Below are 23,187 nucleotides of genomic sequence, written 5' to 3' on the forward strand. Positions count from 1 at the left end.
TTTTGTAAGGAAATAAATCTACAAATGATAAATTCTTCAGGAGTCTTTACCCTGGAAATGCAAGAGATGTGATGTTTCAATTGTACTTTAATAATTTATAGAACGTCTACCCTCTCTTCCCCCAACTAATGCTTACCCTAGCGATTTGAGGCCCTGCTGCCAGAATACACTCTTATGAAGTGATATTTCCCCCTTGGGAAGAGGCACACAACCAGCCCCAGAAGCTATAAGTGCAAATCAAAGGTGCCTCTATCAGAGAAAGAGGAAATCTCTCCCAGTTACTTTAAATTGGGAGGAATGAACCCACAAGGAAAGGACATGGAGAGGAAGTGGCCTTGACTCCGCTACCACAATATAAAATTCTGCCATTTGGGGTTTGAGTGCTTTACTTGCACCCAGACTAGATCAATATGCCCAAAGCAGCAGGCAAAGAATTTAATAGTCCTTAGTCCCAATGTGAGAAGGCAGAGAGAGAATGAATTATGAACTGTACTCAAGTTGTAAGACTTTTACACTGAGAGAGTGAGAGAGAGAGAGAGAGAGAGAGAGAGAGAGAGAGAGAGAGAGAGAGATCTTGGTGTACAGGCTGATTCGCGCTATTTTTTACCTGAAACAGAACTCATTCTACATGGTTTTTATAAACTTTTCATGCCTTCACGTATGTACAACCACTTACAGTTCACTCTAGGCCTCTTTATTTCCTCCGATCACCTCAAGAACAGAATAAGCCATAATCCTATTCTTTGCTTCTGTCCTCTCAGATCTTATACAAAGGTCCATCGAAAAGAGGCAAAAAAAAAAAAAAAAGATACTATTAGATGACATGGTTTTGTCTGTGGCTTCACCAAGTGGTGATTCAGTGTCTTTCTCTCTAAAATGATAGACAATTAATAAGGATGTCTGCAGCAGGGGGTATGCAAGCTTGTACACCTAAGACCTTTGCAAGATGTCAGACCCATCGCAGGGGCCCAGTAAACATTAGCTATTGGTATCTATGGTAGAACCGAAGTTGACATACCAATGTCCTGTCTTATGATCATTCTGAATTTATAGCACCAATGAACTTGCTTAATCTGATAATAAAAGTCCATGTCAAGTGAGGCTGACTTGGTTTTTCTCTGTTATTATTCCCACCACATTGCTGTATGAACTCCTCAGGGGGTGAAGTTGAAGCTGGATAAATAAGAGACCCAGACCAGGCAATGCTTCACCCATCTTGACTGTGACTTTAACCCTTCAGTCCTGTGCAAAGCTCCCAGACCACCAGGCCTCCATTTTTTTGTGTGTGCAAAATAAGAAGCAAATGGCTTCCATTCTTAGTGGTATTTACTGCTCGGTACGTACCAGATGCTGAGACGACCACGTGCAGAAGATGTCCTTATTTGACAACCTCACCCCTGCAAGTCTTTTTTTTACCTAATTCTCTGGTTTATCTCGTTATGAGAAGAAACACCCCCAATTAGGGAGAACTTGCGGTAGATAGTTTGCAGCTCCGCGGGGCTTGTTTTCTTTTACATATCATGATACATGTTTTACATGACACACTGTTCCGTGGTTCACGGATGTCCCAGCGTGGGGTAAACGATTATAACTTCATTGCTGAGGTTTGAGAGATGATGAATGAGAAGGTAAAGCCTTCTGCTTTCATATTTCCTTTTGTTTCTACTTCACTCTCCTTATAAATAATTCATAGAACAAAATTACTGTCCTAGAAAAACACTGTCTGTTTTCGTGGGCTCCTTCACACATTATTGATCAGTGCATCTATTTTTTAATACGTATCCGCGGAACATAGAAATCGAGTTCTTTCCCTTTGTTTCAAGGGACTTTAGAGGTGTTTATTTCTATCCACGTATTTATATTTATAAGTTCCATCCTGCAAAAGCATCGTTCCTATCTTACCCATCTGTGTCATGAATCTCTTTGATAGTAAAGGCCACTTTCCTGCACCGTCTCTAATGATAAAAAGTAGAAGTCATTCATCAGGCACTTATGAATGATCTCATTCCAATTTTTTTTGTCTTTGTAACAGTACTATGAGGTAGGCATGTCCATTTTACAATCCTATAAGGTATGCATGTCCATTTTACAACACTGGGAGGTATACATGTCCATTTTACATGTTAAGACATGCAGCCCAATGGGCTGTGAGGTTGTGGCTCAGTGGTAGAGCACTTGCCTAGCACGTGTGAGGCACTGGGTTAGATCCTCAGCACCACATCAATGTAAAATAAAGATATTGTGTCCATCTAAAACTAAAAAAAAAATAATTAAAAAAATAAAATAAAGGTCTTGTGTCCAAGTACAATTAAAAAATAAATATTAAAAATTTTCCAAGGAAACTAGAGATTTTTTTGCCTGTGAGTGTTCAGGCATCAGGTCCCCTAAGGTGACCCATTAGATGGGGTGTAGGGCCAGTCCAGAGGAGAGGGTGATAGTCCCAGCCATGCTGCTGAAGTCTGTGATTCTACTGTACCGTTCCCTGAGCCACGGATGATATGCACATCTTTATCCTCTCCTCTGAAAGGGTCCACTACAAAGGATCCCATGGGTAGTAGAATACATGTTGTGTGTCCAACAAAGGGAAGCCACCCGGACCTTGCTCTGTCTAGACTGCATCTTATTGTAACTGAAGGTGTCTTTTTACATGAGGTGAAGGTTGGTAGTGACCAGCCCCAAGACCAGGGGAGGAGACAACCCATCGGCGGGACACATAGTTCTTCACATCCCTGAACTGTGGTCTGTCGGTGTTGAAAGGCAGTGGGAAAGAGTCCCCACAGCAGGAGGGACGAAGCCAGATATTAAAGTGGTGTGTGTGGTGGTGAGGGGGAAGAAGAAACAACAGAGACTGGCCAAGGAGGGTTTGGAGACATGGACCCCCAAACGGAATCACAGTCCCCTCTCTCAGTGGTCTCCCGGTTACCCCACCTTTAATATTTCAACAGACAGGCTTTCTGGAGTCTAGGAATAGGGTAATAGCTCCAGTATATGAGGGTGGATTACATCTCTTCATGTACATATCTTGAGAGTTTGGACAAAAGGTTGTCTTTAAACTGGTGGATATTTTTACCAGAAAAGCAACTAGAGATACCCACCCTTTTCTTTAAACTTGTTTCCTTTAATTTGATGTTTAGATTTCAATCTTTCCTTATTAGGTATTTCTAGCAGATCATACAGTGAAATTTGCCTTTTTAGATGTTTATTGTCGTGTGTGTGTGTGTGTGTTTGTGTGTGTGTGTGTGTGTGTGTGTGTGTGTGTGTGTGTGGTATTAGGGATCAGACCCAGGACCTTGAACCCACTAGACAAATGATCTACCATGGAGCTATATCCCTAGTCCCACATTTTATGTTTATTAAAACTGAATTTAAATGAATGGAAAATATTCTAGGCCTCTCCCTCGCCTCTTTAAAAGCATATCCTCAGAAGAGTTTCCAAGTGCACTATGTTGCAATGTTATCAAAAGATAATCAAAAGTGAAGAGTTGGTGAAAAGATGAAGATGTTTGAAGAAATATGCAAGAAATAGAAAATACTTTATAAATGTGTAAAGATATCTTTTTATAGAAATGGAATAAATAGTACCAAAGCTATTCATCAGATCAGCAAATTTATAAGTAAAACTTCCTATACTAGGGATTGCAAGTGTTTGTTAAATGAGTGGATTGATTAATTAATTAAAGTACAGCTCTATTCTATCAAGACAAGTTCTTTATATTTATAGCTTGAATTTTCTCTAATAAAAGAAGACATAGAATTCGGCAGTGGTATTTGCATTTCATTTTAAAGTGAACAAGAACAATTAAGATTACGTCTTATTTTTCTGAAATTTAGCTATTTTTCTCTTTATTTTCTTTTTAATATTAGATTAGTGAGTCAGATGTGCTTCTTTGTATATTTCAAAACATTAGCTATGATACAGAGGCTAATATTCCATAAAGTTAAAAAAAAACAAAAATTTTATTTATGTTTAGTATTACTAGCTTTTGGCATTTTTAATAAAGATTTTCATGAGCCCCAGGGGAAAAAAATATAACCTTATTGTGAAAGTCAGCTTTCCATTACTCTAACAAAATACCTGAGAAAATTAGCTTATAAGGAGAAAAATTTTGTCTTGGCTAATGGCTTTAGAAATTGTAGTATGATTGATTGGTTCTATTATTCGGCACTCCTAGCAAGATGTCAGACCATGGTAGGAGGTCATGGTAAAGCAGAAGTGCTCCTTTCGTGGCCAAGAAGCAAAGACAGAGATAGAGATAGGGATGAAAGTAGCACGGTCTCCTTCAGGGCATGTTCCCCACTATCTCAGAACCTGATATGATGGGAGGTAGTACCACCTCACAATAGCATCATTTTGGGGACCCGGTGTTTGTCCCAGGGGTATCCAGGGGTCATTCAACATTGGAATCATAGCCATTAGTTATTCTACAGGGTTGTATATTTTATAGAATAGTTCTTAGGTTTCATTCACATTGTAAGCCTTAACAACAAAGTAAGGTTTAAAAAATAAAATCCCGACCTTTGTCTAACCCTGAAGTCTCACCATGAAGGACAGGTTTACTATCAGTGAATTTTGCAAAGTCAGTGGGTCGCTCCATTTGTACCCCCTTCAGAATCTGTTGTGGATCATGCAGAACTTCCCCTGTCTTTTGCGGAATTCATGCCATACCCTACTTTCTAGTTAGTTATAGAAGCTGAAAAATCCACACAATCAGATAGAAGATAAGTTAAATGGGGTGGGGGCAGTGGTCTGAGATTGGCTAAGACCCAACACACGCTTTTCTTCTGCTACTCTCCTCTCCCAACCCGGTGAACAGGGTTGGGGCACAGTGGTCTGGATAGAGATTTCAAAGCTGGTGACTACAGAAAGTATCTCTAGCAGTGGAATGTCACATACAATCTGCCCACACGCACGTCAATGTTGCTTGGTTTATGGGAAGAGGGTAATTTATTCTAGCAGGATGGGAGGCTTTAATCACATTAGTGAGAACCTGAGCATCCCCTGCTCACATAATGCTTTGTGATCATGATCATTGACTTTATCATGACAGGGTTTTAGGACGTCTATATTCACTTGAAGTTTTCTCTAACTTTTTTTTTTTTTTTTTTTTTGGCAATCCAATGCACAACTGTGGGCGTTGATTTCATTCTGTCCTTTCTTTTCCCAACTAACCCAATTATCTTGGTGTTATTACAGGCCAGGGCCAATCATCTTCATTTTTACTGTGATTTGATTGACTGGAATTGGGAAGAGTCAAATTATAATGCTTTTGTTATCCTAAGTCACCCAGACCAGCAGCATTGGTAGCACCTAGGAACTTCTTGGAACTGTGGATAAGAGCTCAGGCTGCCTCCAAGGTGCTAGATTAGAATCCTAGCATAACGGGACCTGTAGGGGATTTTTTTTAAAAATGTACTTCATGGTTAGAGAAATACTAAGCTAGAGTGGGAGGTCTCAGCTCCAATTGTAAATTTTAATCATGTAGGAAAACTTTGGCCACATGTCTGGGTTTCACGCCTGACCGTTTGAATTGGATTCTTTATTTTTTAAAAATGCTTTTGGATTTAAAAAAGAAAAAGTCACTATGTGAAACTAATGAAAACCACATCTAAAACAATGGAACCTAGAGACGTGACATGTGTGTGTGTGTGTGTGTGTGTGTGTGTGTGTGTGTGTGTGTATGTGTTAAGTGCTACGCCTCCATCACAAGCAGGTCACTAGTAAAATGGGTCTATTGATAAGAGAGGAACACAGAACTCTGGCTCCATGGAGAGCTTGTTTGGTCAGGGGACCTGCGTTTTCAAACAGCAACCAAAACGAACATATTTAATGACTTCAAACCATTGAGAGCTCAGTAAGCCTGGGCAGACACTTTACTGAAGATCGAGGAAGTCATTTCTTGAACAAAGTGAAGAAACAGACAGGGGAGGAAGACAGAAAGGAGATTTGGGAAGATTTTAACTCTGGGGCAGAATTATTCCAATGGTGGAGCAGGTCATGCCCCACCCAAGGGCCTGGAGCTCAGAGGGTGGCCTCTGGGATGTGTCCAAAGCTCTAGTGAGAGGCTGATGGTATGCAGGAAACTTTTACTAATTGTGTCCTCTCCCCTGTCCCCAGGTGTGTTTGGTCTTAAAGCCATCAGCCCAGAGGTGAGAATCCCTTTCTAGTTTGCACAGAGGGGTCCCCTCTTTTGTTGGAGGCTCAGGAAATCATAGCTGCCGTGTAGGTGAGTCAAAAGGGCCTAGATAAGCCGAATACCTGGCACAATTTTCAAGATCTTAATTCAAAGTTTGGGAGTTATGCCAAGACCAGAAGGAAACCACTGAGTCACTCTGCACACTCCAGTTATGCAGATTTTCATTCTGAAAGGCCTGAAGACTCTCTTGAGATTGCATTTCTGTCACAGGGGAGCGTAGGAACAGAAGTGGAGCATGAACCCAGGTCACACAGGGTGCTGCCTTGGCCTCGAAGAATCCTAGGAAAACACTCCAAGTGTAGCTTTCAACGGGGTGAGGTCTCTTCCAAACAGACAGAAGGTCCTTGTGGAAGCTCCAAACCTCTAATCCTAGTGTAATCCGAGGACAGAAGCACAAATCCAAAATTCAGAGGAATGAAAACCTGAACTAAGCATTGGCTTCCCTGAAAATCAGGAAGCAAAGCACTTGATACGTGTTAATTCCTCCTTTTGATTCCTCAGGAAGCATTACCACATGTAAGAAGTGGTGTGTGTGTGTGTGTGTGTGTGTGTGTGTGTGTGTGTGTGTTTCCCAAATCATCACTTGAATTTGTATTTTAGGCTTTTTTTAGAAAACTATATATGGAATAGAGAAGAAGAAAATAGGAGCCGCGCCTGACTTCCTTCCTCAGCCATGGTACGTGCAGCAGTGAGTGGGAGGAGATGTGGAAAACGAGGCTGGACAGATCCTGGTGCCTCTCAACAATATTTCCTGAGAACCTGTTGAAAATGTGGGTGGTGGGGGGCGGTCTGTGACGTGCACGTTACTGCTGGAGGACATGAAATGCCGATGGACCTGAGACAGGGCAGCAGAACACCTGCTTTACTTTCTCCTTACCTTGTCAAATTCAGCCTCTGCTTCATCAGTACCTTCTGGGGAGACTGGAAAAAGCATCTTGCTGAGCCACAGGGTATACGGGTAGGAAAGACAGTAGAACGAATCAGCCATTATGACCCTCTGTACATATATAACGATACGACTGGTGGGATTCTTTAACAGGTACAACCAGAAGAATGATGAGAAATGATACTCCATTTTATTTGATGTGTCAAAGTACATTTGACTGTCATGGCTTAACTAATTAAAACAAATAGGGAAAGATTTAAGAAAAAAGAATTTTAGCATTTAGAGGTGAAATGAAAGCTCCTGTAGGGTTATCCTGCAGGGAAAGCAGATATGATTGTTCGTGTAGAAGTGGGTATTAAATGAGGATCATACATTTTCAAATGGAGATAATTGGACCATTTGGCTGTGGCTTTGGAAGTGAGACGTCGCGGCACCTCAGAGCCCAATGTGAGATTGGAAATTGGCCTTCGGGCTGCTCTTCTGTTGACTTCAATCTCCAGTTGGTCCATGGTCCCTTTTGTCCCCTAGGTGAGAACCTGGACATCCACCAGTACACTTGTGAGATCCTTGGAGTTAAGTTTTATCTTCACTGTGAATAAAAAGAACGTTGGAATTTAAAGTCCCAAATCATGAGAATATTTAGGGAACAAATATCAGACAGAGTGTCCGAAAGAGCAAGCACATGGTTTTGGATTTCTGGAGAGCTTCATTACCTGGTGGTAAGCAGAAGATAGATCATAACGGTTGATTTGTTGTGAATGATTCTCCCAACTATGACATTCTGGGGAAGGCAACAGTTTGGAGAGAACAAAAAGTTTAATGGTTGCCAACAATTAGTAAGAAGGGCATGCAGGGGAGTCTCCGGGCAGTGAAAATATTCTCTATGATATTATAATGCAGGGTATATGTCATTCCCATTCCAAGTCCATTAGATGTATATCATGAAGAGTGAGCACCACTGTGAACTGTGGTGGGTAAGAATAACGTGGGCAAGATGGGACATCATGGGCACCCTCTGTTCTTTCCACTCAGTTTGGCTGTGAGCCTAAAAGTGTTCTAAAAGGATAAATTTAATAATTTCTTAAAAGTCCGAAAAGGTTCCTGGAAAATAAGAAGCCCAAACAGCCTTAGCATGATTTCAGACTTACGGATTAACGTTGATGTGTAAAATCTCTGTTGAAAAATAGAGCAAATAGCGGAACAATGATGTGTGTCCATTTTTAACATTTCTTTGAAAGAGACAGAGCAAGGGAAGAAAGGAAAAGAAAATGAGAAATGATAGAATGAGAGGGAGAGAGAAGATGTGTCGAATTGATTGGCCCCATGTTTGGGTTCCCTGAATTTGGCAAATGCCTCAACCTGAGATCTCTTGTATGCTGGTGACAACGTGGGTGACAGAGAGTGGAGCAGCTTTCTTTATCCACAGTGACAGGTCCAGTCACTCTCTGAAACTTGGCCCCAGATCAAAAGTCTAGGGTCTCTTAAACCTGAATGCGCTTGTTTTGCAGCTGATGAGGTGTGTTCCTTCTTTGGGGTGTGACATTCCTGAATCTGTGTCTCGCTTCTACGAACCTCTCCTGATACCTTTTCCTCTAGTTTGGCCTTACATCTTTAGAGTAAATCTTTCCAACGCTAAGTTCCTGGAAAAGGTCAAGCACTGAAACACTGACAGATAATTGGTCCTTAGGGCAGGGCTCCTTCTATCCAGAGCACAGTTAACAAGGAAAGAAAATGGACCAAAGCTGGCCAAAGGATGGGAGAGATTCTTCCTACTTACTATGTAAATAATTTGGGTGGAAGCCGGGCACCATCTGAAGGATGGTCAATCAAAAATACTTCTGTGAAAGTTAAAAATCACTTACTTTCAAAGTTGTCTTGGGAATTTAATATGATTTTAAGTTTAAACATACTTTTTCTGTCTTAAATTTCTAAGTGTATCTTTATTACCTTTTTTTGTGGTCTGAATTAAGACTGCTCCACTCAAATCAAATGTTTCCTGAATAATTGCTTTGTGTTCTATATCCCTCAAGGAGATATAGAAAGTACCTACTGGAGTAATTCCCATGTTTCTAGATGTGGAGACTGAGTCCTGGAGGCTAAGTTACCAGAAGTCACTCAGTGATTATATGGTAGTGGTAATGACCCATTTCTGCCTAATTCCAAAGTGAGCCTCTTAATGAAGCTGTTACCTTTCCCTATTGAGGACATTGAAGAAATGGTTTTGCTGTCACATTTCCCTACTAGGGATGTTAGAGAAATTCAGTAAAGGAGGAATAAGAAGGATTTCACGAGGAATTGGTTTTTCAAAATGAAGAGTAGCTCTAGCTACCAACATTTACTGCAAAGGACCACTCTAAAACCCAAATGTACCAACTCAATACCTTGTTCGCAGTGCCCATGTAGTATCACCACTTGGCATGATATTGATTTGCTTTTTATCATATTTGAGCTCCAATGGAGAGTTCTGAAATGTTGAAATAACATCACCATATGGATAATTACAAGATAGGCTATTTTTGCAACTGTCTCGAAGAGAAATAATTAGATGCAATGTACCACTTGTTTTATTTGTCTTTGATCTTTCTCTGCAGCACTCACCAAAAAAAATTAAATGAAAAATGCATCGTTAAAAAAAACACAGAACAGATCATAAATTTTCACAAATAAAAACTCAGAGGAGTGCTATTGAACCGTATCTCCAAATCCTAGGAAATAATCATTGCCCTATAGCATAGGGATTAAAGATGTTCAGACTTAAACCAGACTTTCCTTTTTTCAATACCCTTTGTAAAGTTTTTTTCTTTTCTTTTTTTTTTAATTTTTGCCCCTCAGCAAGAGGTGGTCTCCATTTTTTTCCTTTCATTGAATCTGGGTTGGCCTTGGGATGGGTTGTGGTCAATAGGGCGTGATAGAAGAAAGGTTCTGATACCCTGATCTTGCACGCACCCTTTCCTCTTGGTGCCCCACCATTCATGGTGACAAGCCTGGGCGGGCCTCCTAGAGGTGCTTGGAGCAGAAATGAGCCTCCTGCCTGAGCCATCACAGATCAGCAGTCCCTGACACACAGCATCTGATGATGGACGTGGGAGGCAGCCTAACCAGTTAGCCCTGATCGAAGGAATGAGTCATTTCAATGAGTTCAGCCCAAAAGGCCAATCCACAGAACCAGAAATTAAAGAAATGGTCATTAGTTCAGTTTTGTTTGGGAGAAGAGAGAATGGCTATTGCTTAGGTTCAAATCCCACTTTCATCTCTTTCTACCTGTGGGACCATGGCCAGGTTAATGAGCCTTCAGAGGACAGACTTCTCATCTGTTTAATGGGGGAAGATGTTGTGGTGATTGATGCTGTTTTCACATATGGGCAGTTCTCCTACTTTGGCCATTCAGTAGAGGACACCATCTGCAGAGCTCTTTAAAGTTAGGGTGATCAGGTGACTAACTTTACCCAACTAAATGTCAGTAGAATTTAATTTTATTGGTTTCTTTGAGTTATTCAAAGCATGCATGGAATTAAAAATAATTTTCTCTCCTAAACCTGCAGTGTTCCAGGTGGGAAGGGTCTGTCTTCTTGTGTCTCAGAGCAAGAAGAACATGGTTCTAGAGCCCTGTTTTGACATACAGGGAACTGAAATTCTGTGGTTGTATGTTATCAGTTCCATCCCTTCCCATGAAGATAGCACAAAAAAAATGAATAGTACCCTGATCATAAGGTCATGTGACAACATATATGAACTTTTAGTACAATACCTGGGACATGAAAAATATTCAGTGATAATGAATGTATCTATTCCTAATACAAAACAAAGAAGTATTCATGGGGGATGGGATGTACAGGTTTCTTTTTTAAAAAAATAATTAGGTTCTTAATTGATATTCATGCACCATTTTAATATCATCCTACAATAAATCAGGGCTTAAAACTTTGTTTATCTGTTCACTGTACCAAGAAAATGCACTATAATTGGAGCTTAATATCATTTGCTTCGTCTTTGACTCCATAAACTTAATATAATATTAGTTCTTCCACTTTTTAACTACAAAATAATTTCAAAATCATCTTAGGGGAGTTGAGGATTATGATTAATATATATTTAATTATATATTAAATATATATTAATATATAATTAATATATATTTAATATATATTAATTCCAGTGTTTGTTTGATATTACTTTTTAATTTATCACTGTCACCATGCTGTAGCACTCCAGATACATCTGTGTCTCAAGGTGAATGTTAATTGCACCTTTATGTAAGTGTTTGAGAAGTGAAGTCATTGACAGGCCCCTTCAGCTTACACCGGGGTCCCGTCACCTGGCCTTTAAAACATCATCAAAATCTGACTTGTGAAAGGGAGCTATGACTGTAGAGCTGTGTACCGGTGGGTCAAAAATTATAAGATTTCAGATCAGCAAGAGAAAGCTTGGTGAACTTAAATCTTATAATTTAAATAATGGAATTTATTTTTTGTACTAGGGGTGGGGTCTCATGCAATGCATGCTAAGCAGGTACTCTACCCCTGAGCTACACTGCCAGCCCTTTGGATAAATCTTGAGATAGGGCCTTGCTAAGTTTCCTAGGCTGGCCTTGCACCAGCAACCCTCTTACATCAGCCATAGTGGAATTGTGATAGTGGAGAAGAAAATTCCTTAGCCCCGTGTTCTCAAGTGTGGGAAATCTTGCTTATTGGAGGGCTTTGGCAATGTTGAGAGACATTTTGATTTTCACTGCTCAATGGGAAGTACTGCTGCCAGGATTTACCGGAAGGCTGTCAGAGATGTTCACTGGTTCTTGAACAACTTTGAAGGCAGAGTGTGTTTCCATCCGTGAATCACAGTCGACTTGGAGGTTGCTGACTGTGTGTTGTGTTGCAATAATGATCAGGTATGGTCTTACCTCTTCACAAATTTTATCTACACAAACACAGTGGGCAGAACTCATTCTTTCATTTTATGGATTGTCAAAATTATCAGGAATTTTCAAGAAGAATGCCAACATTGTATTAGAAGGGCTCCTCTACCTTCCCTTTGTTTTGGTGAATTTCTCTGACAGCCTGGTCATTGCCATCCTGCCTGATTGTGCAGTCAGAAGACACAGAAGCAATGACTGATGAAGCATGACCCAAAGGGGACATTTACTTAATGTAGTGGCACCCCCTCCTCCACAGAAAAACTTAACTAAGCTTCTCCAGAAATATTCACCATAATTAATTTTAGGGCTATCTGCAAAAAAAAAAAAATCTCTACAAAATAGTTCAATGTAGGTAAACTTCCTATTTTCCTGTTGCTCTATTACTTGGCCACTGGCCTGGAAGAAATTGGCACTCCAGGTGCTGAATGCCCCTTTACTAGTTTTTCACAAATATTTATCCAGTATAGGAGTTTGTAGAAGTGTGTTTACAAATGCAAAATGGGATAATAAAAAGACAGATCCTTTAACAAGGCCTCTGGCCTTGAGCTGGGGCTTCACAGAGATGTCTACATTTCTAAGCTAAGAGAAGTTGCCAGCTGGGCTGCATGATAACAACTGGCAGGGGGAGGAAAGAAAGGGGAGAAGAAGCTCTCCCCTTCTCAGGTGTTGTCCTTGAAGGGTTAACTTGCCCAAAATAGTAAAAATAAAAAATTAAAACTGCTTTTATGTGAACTTCTGCAAACTGTGAACTTCTGAGCTCCTCCCCTTACATGCTGGGTATAAAGTTCTGAAACTACCTGAACTCGGCGGGGTTCAGAGGATTAATTGATTACAGCAAAAGCTGTGCCCTCTGAACCTGGTTGCAGCCAAGTAAAACTGTTTCCTGCTATCTTTGGTGCCTTGCCTCATCTGTCCCCTGCAACACTAACACTGTCATTATCTCAGTGGAGATGTTCGAAAGTCCTAATGGGAGCTCTCGAGAGCTTCTAGGTAGCTGGTGTGGAACTGATGGGTGCAGAGATGCAGCTTTTCCTGGATTGGAGGGTGCCCATCATGTTCCCATCCCTTCATTCTCAGATAATAGACTGGGCTGACATCCTCATGACCACTCCCCATTTTTAATGTTATAAGTGTTGGATGTTAAGCCGATCAGTCTTCTTCTGTTACTTCATTTCTAACTGGGTACCACAAAACATGGAAAGAAATAAAAAGGTGGTACATGATCAGGGGAGAAGCACTCCTAATTTGGCTGGAAGATTGAAAGGAGAGAAATAAAGGCATGGATTAGTTTGATACACATTTACAAAGCATCTACCATGTTGGGAGTTAGGGAAGAGCCGGGCAATCCCAGTGGCTTGGGAGGCTGAGGCAGGAGGATGGCGAGCTCAAAGCCAGCCTCAGCAACAGCAAGGCACTAAGCAACTCAGTGAAACCCTGTCTCTAAATAAAATACACAATAGTAAGGAACTAAAATTTTTAACTTGTGGTTATGTAGATTTGTAATGTGACTTTTACCCTTCTCTTTTTGGGGTATATCTTTTATATGTCTCATTTCAAATTTTAAAGCAAAATAAGTGAAAGACATTCTAAGAGATGCCAGTAATCTTATACTTAAATCACACATATGTGTGTTTATACACCTGCGCATGTATATGCATATACATATATATTTATACATCTACACACACACACACACATACACACACACACACACACAAACACACAAATATACATTTTTGAACCCACAGCTAATGTTCCATTATTCTCATGGAATTGTAAGGCAACCAAATAGTTCATTTCATAAACAGGAACGTCCACTATGCATGTAAATTAATAAATCTACTTCTGTGATATTAATTTTCCACATTCGAGCTTCTGACTTTCAAAGAAAAAGTGCTTCAACAATGAGAAAGTTTCACCTGGAGCATGTGGAATTTATTCAATTTGAGTTGAACGTAAGTCTTATGGGAAATCAGGCATGTCAGAAATTTTTCCTGTAGGTAATGGAAATAAAACTAGTCATCGTTTTTGAAATACATCAAACATGAACACACACCTAGAGTCCCAGGAAGCTGTGGGTTTAATGAAATGGCCAGCATACATTAACCTATCAAACACTGCCTATGGTAATTAGGTATTTTCATGACGGATACATTTTTGGCAGTTTTCGGGGTCCAACTGAACTCAGTTGAACTATTTTTGACATTTAGTAAATAGCAGCCCACTTTTATCATTGTAAATATGCCCCAATATAAAATGGCAACAATTAAGGAACGGACAATCAAAAGTATTTTACAGTGACACCTGAGCCTATAACCACTACAGACTCACTCCAGATACTCCAAAGATGTATTTATTACAAAGGCAAACAGAGAATTTTCATAGACTTGACAGGGCAAAAAAGCTGAAAAAAAAAAAACCCAAAAGATTTGCAGAGACTCCCTTAAGTCTGGCTTCCTTTTCTGGGTATTCAGAACGGTTTTGGGAATACCTGTCTGTCACCTCTGAAGAAAGTTTAGACCACATAATGATCTGTAGGCACACTCATAAGCCTTCTCTCTTCAGCTTCTTAAATGCATTAGACTCAATTTTTCCTGGGGCTATTTTCCACTTGAGATATAATTTTTTTCCCATAATTATCATTATTTCAGACCTATACATTTAAATTATTTTAGTAAAAGCCAATATGATATGGTACCGACTCTATTGATCAGATCCTAATCAGTTGGCTAGTCACAGGCAATAACTAGGGAGGGACTTCGTAGCCTGCTAGGGATGTTATGACAAATTAGCTTTGAAGTTTAACAAACCTGTGTGATGAATACTTTCATCTAACAAGAATTTATAAAACTGGTATTCATCCAGGAGTATAGACTGAGCATATACAATGTAAAAGGCAGATACATTTTTCTATTATTAATAAGAAATAAATGTAGAAAGGCTATGATTCTATCCAAAGTTATATTTTGGAGTATTACAAGCTAAAAATAGGCATATGATAAGCACCAGTGTGAATTTAACCTTCATGAACACCCCCACAACACCCTCAATCCCCGTGCCAAATATGGAGAAAGAGAAAAAAAAAAAAACACATATAAACGGTTATCTGTTTCCTAGTGGAACTTTGGGTCTATCTGGGAAAGAGAACCTAAAGTATGTAATAACTAGATTATTGTATCCAGTTGAATGTCAATGCATCCTGACCACTGAGGGTCAAGAATAAAGGCAAATCTATATGGAAGAATTTCATACCAGCTTTTGGTCTAGTCAGCCCAGTGGTGGGATTCCTAGTTTCATGGCAGTACTATCTACCAACCCTAGACCAATGTTCTCTGATGGTAGATACCTGGTGCTGGTTAAATGATATGGCCCCTAAACCAGGCAGGTACTTCTTTGGAGACCACAGACCACACAACCCCCTATTGTCCTGCTGCCACGGCATCAGTGGCCGTCAATCATTCTGATTGTGCTGCTACTTCTCTTTTGTAGAGCAAGGTATATCATCTTTGTCCTCAAGAAAATGAAGAGGGAATTAAAATAAAAAAAATGAACTTGGTGGTGCAGAGTAAAATGAGAGTCATTTTCTGGGAAAGAAATTGGAAAATAATCCTAGATGCTTAATATACAAAAGCATGATGTTATCCAAATTATGTTGACATTTCACTCTTAGGTGACTTGCCCCTTAGGGCATTTGGTTTTATAGTTGCTGAGGGAGTAAAAGATGCTGGAATTTCAAGTGTTGGGAGAGAACTTATGTATAGAATATGTCAATCATGAGTCTGATGGAGGGAGCCTGGCTGGGGAAGAACACAGGAGTTCTAAAGGGGGAGACTCACGACGTGACAAAGCTCGGCAGGGAAGCAATTAGTGTGGGCATCCTTGTTTATAGAAAGACTCATCTAGCATGAGCCAGTGATTCACAGTAAACAGCCAAAGCTGCTGGGGTTGGCTCTTCAGGGGTAGAAGGTCTTACAGCTCTCACAGTGGAAGTAGAACCTGGGATTTAACCCATTAAGAAACCACAGTTGAGAAATCAGTGGTGAAGTTATCTAATGAACATGACATTCACAGGTGACCCCCATCTGAACAAAATTGGGAAGCATTGGACAGGGACCAAGTGGATGATCAGGGGAATCTCATGGTCTAGGAAGTACTTAGATGTGCTATATTAAGTTAGATTAGAATAGTTGCACAAATGTGCACAATAGTTGCACAAATGATGCACAAACTGTGCCATCCGGGAGAAAGTTTAAAGAAAGGAACAGAATGGGGACAGGTACAGAAAATATACTTGGCTATTGGCTCAAGTTTTATTTATTTTTTTGTTATTGTTTTTGCTTTTCTTTTTTTTTAACAGAAAAGAGAAGGAAAAGCAAGCGGAAGATAGAGGATTTTGGAGAAGTAGGGAAGAAAATAAAGTATATATATTGACAGAGGAAGAGGAGTGGATTTTTAAGCAAGAAAGATGGGCAATCCTGCAAATCTATTTCAGACAGATCAAGGGCAAAAACACAATTAAGTATATCCTTGTGCATTTGAAATCATATCCTGTGGCCAGTTTCTTCTAGAAGGGTCAATGATTCTATTGGCTAGAATTTCATGTAAGTGCAATAATCCTTATGAGTTCCCCATGTTGTTAGTCATAGACCAAAATAAAAAATGATTCTTAACCAAAAAACCTCATCTGCTTTCAGAGTTCTTTCCCCAAATCACATAAGGCACATACCAGTATTGACCAGTACCAGAAATGCAAGGCAGACAAGAAGTGAAAGCTCATGGTCGGTGGGAATTGTCAGGGGAGATGTTCTGGATGATAGCAGATTGAAACTGGGTTCCAAAAAACTAAACTAGGAAAGGTAAACACTGAGAGAGAGGGTGAAGGAGTGTGTCATCTGTGCTTGACATTAATTTAGATGTGAGGGGGGACAATATGAAAATATAAAAAGAGAGATCCATTGTTTATGTCTTCTAATAGCCATTCCCAGTATCAATAAGATTTGGTATCCTCTATAAAAGTGGAGATGGCTGTCATTTTTTATTTGACTTTATCAATCATGAAGTTTTATTTTTTATCCTCATTCCTAGATAGAAGCTTCTGCTGGATTTCTCAATAGGGGTTAGAGAAGTGATTGAACATTTAATGACCATCCTGTGTTTCCCAAAGTGATAGTTGCTAGTCACATATGATGATCAAAATTGAGGTTAATTAAAACCAAATGGAATAGAAAATTTTGCTCCCACAATTGAAACTAGACACATTCAAATATCCAGTTGCTACATGAGACTAGTGGCTACTATTCTTGACAACAAAAGGTAATATTGGGTTTATGATCACTTCCATCATCTGAGAAAGTTCTGGTACTCATCACAGAGAAACCAATAGCATGCATTAGTAGATACTTTATGATGGAAGATAGATGGTTTTGCTTGTAGGAGCAATCTTGTAAGAATGAGAGACAGGAATCATTTAATCATTTATGTGCTGAAACTTAATCATTGAGCTGTGTAAGCTTAATCATTAAGTTTGCTGAATCATTGATTTGGTCATCAAATCAATAAATACATATTGACACTTCACTGTAGTAGGCACTGTCATTGACTGAGGGATAGGATACAGTAGTTGTCCCAAACTCATAATCCCATGTTGTTCAGAGAGACTCAAGGCTGCTGAGAGATCCATAGTAGCACTGGATCAAATGTAAAATTACACCTGAGTTATGAAATGAATTACAGTATTCCATTTGGAGGTAGCAATTTGTCCTAAAGAGTCAGGGGATTCTTCTCCGTGGAGATGAGATAAAAATCTAAAGGTCAATGGGGGACTTTTCTAGATAAAGGAGAAAGATATGGTAGGAGGATTGGAAAAGACTATTTTATGCAGAGAACACAAGATGTATGGTCTCTGCAGAATGAGCTTCCCAAGGACAGTCAGAAGTCTAAAAGAGGACTATCCCTGGTTAGATTTTTTTACCTGAATCTTATAGAAGTTGGTCTCAGCAGTACAAATAGAGTTTAAATTGAGCACATTATTCAGGTTAGTAAGATGTGTTTGAATTTTAAGTAAAAATTAGAATCTTGGATATTAGGACTTTACATATTCCTAAATCATGGGGAGCTGAGGCTCCTGGGTAGCTGATAGGTGAACGGGATAGCATGTATTGCTGATCCATAAATGATTTGAAGAAATAGGTGCTCCTAAGCCGTAAAATATCCGTCACCTTCTCGGAGGCTTTTTCTCATTGTGTTCACCTCTTCACCATCTTGGCCCAAATCAGTCTTCCCATAAAAGATAATCCAGTTCCAAGTCCTGTTAAATTACTATGATCATCAATGAGGAAATAACCCAGGTGGAACATAGGCTGGAGTGGAAAAACACATTTATACTAATAATACGAAAGCTGCAGTGTGAAATTAGGGGATAATGCTAGAATTACTGCACTTAACCTCTCATTCTTCATAGTAGAAATTCAGGAAGACATGGTGTACTATAAACCCATCCACGCAGCGTTTCCATGGCTGCTCAGGCAGAGAAAGTGCAGCTCTGGTAAAAAAAAGGAAAGGTGATAATCGGACTGGTTCAGAGCAGAGGCAAAATTGTATTTTGCATCTGTTGCTGGCAAAACATTCTTTTAGGGCATAAAGAGGTTTTCTGATGCGCCGTCCTTGGGATTAAATTAACATGACACTGTCGGGTTGCTTTTGGTATGGGCAGTACCTCCTTTCTGCTGACAGAAGAGCACAATTGTCATGACCAATATTAAGACCGAGATTCAAGGGACACAGCCACACCACCTTTTTCCTGTTGCTGTTAGCATGACTTGGTATTCTACATTAGGAATGCTGTTTGTCCCAATGAAAATATGCTCAACAGGAATTTCAGAACTGGGAAGCACCTCATCTAATAATGCTTGATTCTCCCTTCAATAGCTCCATCAGATTTGTGCCCTATTCCAAAATTCCATTGCTACCATGGAAGGCATCACTATTGTGATGACTGGTAAATGTGAGTAAATGAGTAGCCTACACAAAAGCACTCTGACACTCATTTAGATAGGGCATGAGCAAAATATATCTTTTGCTTTCAGCCTACAATATTTTACAAACATTCATGAATATTATGACGTCACAGTTTGGGGTGTTCTCTCTTTCTCTCTCTCCTGTCCCCTTCTGGATCATGCTCATGCCCCTCTCCTCCCTCCTTCCTGTATCACCCGTGTCAACTTGGAAATCATGCACCAATGATGTAGAATACAGCATCCTCATTTAATTACAAGCTGCTGTGTTTTGGATATTTGTGACTCTCCAACATTCATGTTGACACTTAACCCCTAAGAGCTGGGCCCTTAACTGTGAGAAGTAAATTTGTGTTTCTTGACAGTTCCCCAGTCTGTGGGAATTTGCTACAGCAGAACAAATGCTGTGGCACATTTGCATATTTTGTGTGTGTGTGTGTGTGTGTGTGTGTGTGTATGTATGTGTGTGTGTGTGTGTATATATTTTATATATATACGTATGTGTATATATAATGTCAAGTTTCCGAGGGGCAATACCTGTCAATTTATTGCCACATACTCAGTGTAGGGAATTAGTCACTAATGCAAAATAAAAACACTTCCAGGCACACAATGATCAAAGATAAGTACCACCAATGAATTCTCACTCAATAATCTGTTTAAAGTATATTTCATAAGGAAGAGGTGAGTAGCACGAAAGAATAAAAAGTAAAGAAAATGAGAAATGTCCGAGTAAATAGAAGCAAACATTTTATACTTAAAACAATGATAATGTCAAATTTCATGGATTTAACTATTCAAGATTGTACCAAATTTTTATTAATTAATTAGAACTGAAGGATAATGAAAATAATATCAAAATTTGCAATGTAAGTAAAGAATTATCTAGGTGACAATTACTACTTAAATGCTTTCATTAGCAATGAAAAATGCTGCAATTAATGAACTAGACATCCACCCTATTAGAACAAATGAACAATTCCAGGAAAGTCCTAAAGAGTACAAATTATGAGAAGTAAAAGGAAATATAGAGAAGAGATGCAAAACCAAATTTGTTCTTTTTAAATGCTTAGCACAATGAGAAAGATTTGTCTGATATGCAGCGGCACACACCTGTAATCCCAGCAGCTCAGGAGGCAGAGGCAGGAGGATCATGAGTTCAAAGCCAGCCTCAGCAATATCGAGGTGCTAACAACTCAGTGAGACCTTGTCTCTAACAACAAAAAAAAAAAAATACAAAAAAATAGGGCTAGAATGCAGAAGAGTCTCACCATCCCATTTCTGTGCTTTTCCAATTCATCTTCCAAATCCCTGAGAATCACTGATCTTCTCTCTATTTCTAGAGTTTTGCTTTTTCCAAACAGTTGGCTCATACCAATTGACCTCTTGCTTTAAGCTATATGCACTGAGGTTTCTTCTATGATCTTTCAGTTTTGAGAGCTCATTTCAAGTCTGACAATATTTCATTGTGAGATTTACCATAGTTTGGTTATCTGTTTACCTGTGGAAGGATATCTCGGTTGTTTCTAGTTAGTATAGGGAAATTAGGGATAAAGCTTCTGTGAATATAATATGCAGGTTTGTATGTGGACATCAGCTTTGAACAAACTGGATAAATATCTAGGAGCACAATTCCTAGAAGTCATGTTAGGGATATGTTTAACTTTGTAATAAATTCTCAGGCTTTCTTCCAAGTGCCTGCATAGGTTTGTATTCCCAGCAACAAAGAATGAGAAATTCTCTTGCTTTCTGTCCTTGCCAGTATTTGGTAGTAACATCATTTCTTTTTCTTTTAGCCACACTGATAGGTGTGTACTGATTTTAATTTGCACTTCCCTAGTAGCACAAAGAAATGCTAACCATCTTTTGAAGTGCTTATTTGCCATCTTTATACCCACTTCTCTGAAGTATTTGTTCATGTCTTTTGCTCATTTTCTAATTGGAATTTTTTTTTAATACTGATTTGGGGACTTCTTCATCTGTTGTAAATGTCAGTCCTGTGTCAAGTATAATTTTCTACTGTGTGATTTTGTGCATGTTTTATAATTGTGCATTTCACATGTAGGTCAATAATCCATTTTGAGTTAATTTTTATAAAGTTGGAAGGTCTGAGTCTAGATTCATTTTGTTTGTGTCAGTTCCCCCTATGGATTTCAAATCATTTCAGCAGCATTTGTTCAAAAGGTCACCTTTCTTCATTTAATTGTCTTTTACCTTCTTGTCAAAGATCAGTTAACTCTATCAGTGAGCATTTAATTCTGGGCTATCTTTTCTGTTCTATTGAAGAGTAATTAGAAGCAAACATTTAATACTTAAGTGTGTACCCATTATTTCACCAATTATTTGACCATCTATCGACCAATTATTTCACCAGTACCACACCGGGTTGACAGTAAGGCATGAAGCTGGGTACTGTCAGCTCTTCTACTTTGATCTTCTGTTTTGTGTTTGCTATCCTGGGTCTTTTAACACGCAATATGAGCTCTGTCACTCTGTCAATATCACTCTGTCAATATGAGAAAAAAATCACTTGCTGGAACTTCAAACAGGATTGAATTGAACCTTTTTGTAATTAGGAAGAATTGGCATCCTGATATCATTAAGTCTTATCTATGAACATGGAATGTGTCTCCATAAACAGTCATATGTCACTTAGGGATGAGGAAAAGTCCTGAGAAATGTGTCTTTAGGCATTTATTTTTAAATTGTGTGAACATCATAGAACACACATTGACAAACCAGGACACTTGTGATGTTGCCAGGGGTTATATTATTACAAGTCCACCATTATACATAGGGTCTGCCATTGATTGAAAGGTCTTTATGCAGTGTTTGACTGTGCTAACCTCTGTACTTTCTTTCATCAGAGTTTTGAAGTTTACCTCATATAGATCTTACATGTTTCCCAGATTATATCCAAGTCTTTTATGTGGGGGTATTACTATAAGTGGTACTTTTTAAATTGCAAGTTTCTTTGCTAATGTAGAGGAAAGCAGCTGACTTTTGCAGATTAATTTGCAATGCTTCAGTCTGAACTATAATAGTTTACTAATCCCAGGAGTTTTAGTTTTATTTTTCAATTCTTTGGGATTTTTTTCTACGTAGATGTAGATGTTTATGTGAAACACAGATAATATTGTCTTATTTCTCCCTTCCCAAACTGTGTACATTGTACTTTCTTTTTTTTTTTTTTTTTGACCTGTTGCATTAGCTGGGACATCTAGTGGGGCTGAAGAGGAATTCTGAGAGGGAATACATTCGCTTTGTTGATCCTCCTGTGGAGATGGAATCTGGTTCCTTGTTATCAAGTGTGAAGCTAGCTGTAGATGGTTTGTAGGTATTCTTTAATAAGTTCAGGAATTTCTACTCTATTTCTAGTTTGTTGGAAATTTAAAAAAACAAATCATAAATAGACATTGAATTTTCTTAATGGCTTTTCTGTTTTGATTAATAAGATCATATGATTTTTTTCTTCAGTAGTCTGCTGATATGATAGATGACATTGATTGATCTGTGAGTATTGAATCAGCTTGTATTCCTGAAATAAATTCTGCTTGGTCATGGTATATGATTCCTTTTTTATACTGTTAAATTCAATTTACCAATATTTTTCTCAGTTTATATGTGTTTGTTGCTGAAACATTTTGTTTTGAACATCACAAATGCGCCAGATGAGCCATTCATCTTAAGACATCTGTACCATAACTAAAAAGCACTGTACTGATGTTTACAATAAATTTCTGACAAACTAAAACTCATGAGTGATATTGTTCTCTAATAATAAAATACTTCATCATCAACTTAAAGTAATTCTTAAATTAAAAGATCAAAATCTCCCTTCCTTTTCTTATATTTAAACCAAAATGTAAAAAAAAAGTCATTTTTCACCTAGAAAGAACACTTATGTTAACCAGTTTTAAATAAAACCCAGCATGCCTTGAAACAGGGGAAAGCAAGAAAAAATATTTAATTGAGCAATTTGGTATCTATGTTCATAAGAAATATTGGTCTCTCTCGTTTTCCTTTCTTGGAATGTCTTTATCTGGTTTTAGTAATAGAATAATGCTGGGCTCATAAAATGAACTAGGAATTGTTCTCTTTTCTTTTCTTTAGTGTTACCAGGACATAGCTTTATTTATCTCTTGCCTTTCAATCCCTCTGTCTTTGCATTTAAAGAGGGTT

This window comes from Callospermophilus lateralis, unplaced genomic scaffold (genome assembly GCF_048772815.1).
Source record: "Callospermophilus lateralis isolate mCalLat2 unplaced genomic scaffold, mCalLat2.hap1 Scaffold_101, whole genome shotgun sequence".
Taxonomy (NCBI): Eukaryota; Metazoa; Chordata; class Mammalia; order Rodentia; family Sciuridae; genus Callospermophilus; species Callospermophilus lateralis.